A 2,874-nucleotide genomic window follows, 5' to 3' on the forward strand; every position below is an offset into this window, starting at 1 on the left:
TCAGGCTGGCCTTGAGCTCACTTTGTAGCCCAGGCTGGTCTTGAACTTGCGATGATCCTCCTGCCTCAGTTTCTCGAGTGCTGGGATTACAGGCATGTGCTGCCGCGCCCGGCTACCACAGCCAGTTTGAGCATAATTTTTAAGCCTCGTTTCTCTCTATGAAAAATGAAAAATCAAGAATGCCTGTGGATGCATTTTTGTAAACCGCATGAGGAGGAAGGAAATGACAAGCAATCATCTTTAAAGTGCACCCAGCTGGGTGTGGTAACCCATGCCCGTGATCTCAGCACCCCAGAGGCTGAGACAGGAGGATTACCACAAGTTTGAGGCCAGCCTGGGCTACATAGTGAGACCCTGTCTCAAGAAACAAAATAAATAGAGCGCACCCAGGAGCTGCAGTAAGAGCAGGGTGTGGGGGAGGAGGCTCGGGGCAGTGCCCAGGAATTTGGCCTTGAAGCCCCACCCGGATCTGCTGCCCGGTGATAAAGCACAGGGCACAGAACTCCCCCAGCCCGTGGCTGGGCTGTGAAAAACACCCTGGAGGAGACCAGAAAACTGGCCCCAAGCCCAACTGGCTTCGTTCAGAAGAGAAGTTTTTGCTTTTTGCTTTTGTCGTGGTGCTGGGTTTGGACACCATGGCAAACCCTCACCCCTGAGGTGCACCGCAGCCCGTATCTTATTTATATTTTTCTGTTCCTCTGTTTTCAATATTTTCTTTTCTGCAATCTTTCCAAGGTTGGCATGAAGATTTCATTGCAGAGAACAGAAAAAAGGATCTTCGTGCCGGGCGTGGTGGCGCACACCTGTGGTCCCAGCACTCGGGAAGTGGAGGCAGGGGACTACTGGGAGTTCGAGGCCTGCCTGGGCTACACAGTGAGTTCAGAGCCAGCCTGAACCATCTAGTGAGACTCTGTCTCAAAAAAAAAAAAAAAAAATCTTCATGTTGAACGTCTGCGTGTTCCTGTTGTGTTGGCTGCTTGCCAAGCTTGCACTAGTGTCCCCAAGTTTCTTCTGTTTTTCCCTCCTGACTGGGGATGGAACCCCAGGCTTTTGCATTGAGCTCCATCCCCAGCCCTTTTAATTTTTTGAGTCAGGTCTCACTAAGTTGCCCAGGCTGAGCTCCAATTTGTAACCCTCCTGCCTCAGCCTCCCAGTTGTGCTGCTGGGATGACAGCTCCTCTATGCCTGGCTCTTTTTCTTTTTTTGCAGTGCTGGAGATTATGCCTATTAGGCAAGGGACCCGTCCCTGAAGTCTCACTGTGTAACTCAGGCTGACTTTTGTTTTTTTTTTGTTTGTTTGTTTGTTTCCGGTACTGGGAATCAAACTCACGACATTGTGCTTGACAGGCAAGCACTGTGCCGCTGAGCTAAATCCCCAGCCCCTTCAGGCTGACTTTGAATGCATGGCAATACTCCCATCTCAGCCTCCCAAATGCTTGGATCACAAGTGTGTGCCACCATACCCAGCCTTCTTTTTTTTTTTTTTTTAAGAGAAAAAGAAAAAAAATTTTTTTTTGCGGTACCAGGGATCAAACTCATGACCTTGCGCTTGCCAAGCAGGTGCTTATGCCACTGAGCTATATCCCCAGCCTGGAACAAGAAAATATTAACTGCTGGTGTAGATGTGGAGACATCAGCATGCGCACTCGCTGTGGGAAGAGGGTAACACAGTGAAGCCACTGTTGAAAAGCTGATTCCTCAAAAACTCAAACACAGAATTACCATACAACCCAGCAGTGCACTCACAGGTAAGGCCCAGAAGAACTGAAGGCAGGGGCTCAAACACACTTTGCACACCCGTGTTCACAGGGGCATGATTCACAACAGCCAAAAGGCAGAAGGAACTCCAGTGTGTGTCCATCAAACCAAGCAGAGATATGCAAAGTATGCCTCCATCACACAATGGAATATCACACAGCCAGGAAAAGGAACTGAGTGGTGACTATGAATTGAAGCTACAATCTGCTTGCATCAAAGCAGAATGGTTGCATCAAGAACACAAAAATCAAAGCCTGGTGTGGTGGCGCACACCTGTAATCCCAGCACTAGGGAGGCTCAGGCAGGGGAGTCATTGCAAGTTTGAGACCAGCCTGGGCTACAAAGTGAGCTCAAGGCCAGCCTGAACTGCATAGTGAGACCCTGTTTCCGAAAGACAAAAAAAAAAAAAAAACCCCACAAAAAACAGCCGGGCATCAGGGTGCACACCTATAATCCCAGCACTTGAGAGGCTGAGGCAGGAGGACTACAGCAAGTCTGAGACCAGCCTGGGCTACATAGTGAGACAGGCTGGCCTGAAAGTCATAGTGATCTTCCTGCCTCAGCCTCCCCAGTGCTGGGATTACAGGTGTTTATCACCACACCCAGAGATCAAAGCCTGCTATGCACATGTGCAAGTCTGCTAAAATGAAACCCATTCATCTGTATAACCAAACAAAAAAGTGAAGAAACTAAAATCAGTGGGGCTGTGACAGTCGCCGCGGTGTGGACAGACTTTGAGGATGCTGCGCTCAGTGAGAGATACCAGCCTTTAAGGACGCACAGCGTGGGCTCTGTGAACAGGAAACGCCCAGGATGGGTGATGCCAGAGACAGGAAGTGGCCTCGTGAGTGCAGGGCTGGGGAGGAGACAAGAGTCAGTGTTTCCTGGGACAAGGCGCAGTGTGGGGAGATTGACAGTTGTGGAGGTGGACGGTGGTGACGGCCTCACAGCCATGGGAATAAGCTAAATGCCATCAAGCCATGTCCTAGCTAAATCCCCAGCCCCTGTGTCATGTATACTGTACCGCAGTAAAGAATCGATCAAGGCTGGGGATTTAGCTCAGTGGCAAAAGCGCCTGCCTGGCAAGCGCAAGGTCGTGAGTTCAGTTCCCAGTAC

The sequence above is a fragment of the Chinchilla lanigera genome, unplaced genomic scaffold, assembly GCF_000276665.1.
Source record: "Chinchilla lanigera isolate Chin_1 unplaced genomic scaffold, ChiLan1.0 scaffold00094, whole genome shotgun sequence".
Classification (NCBI taxonomy): domain Eukaryota; kingdom Metazoa; phylum Chordata; class Mammalia; order Rodentia; family Chinchillidae; genus Chinchilla; species Chinchilla lanigera.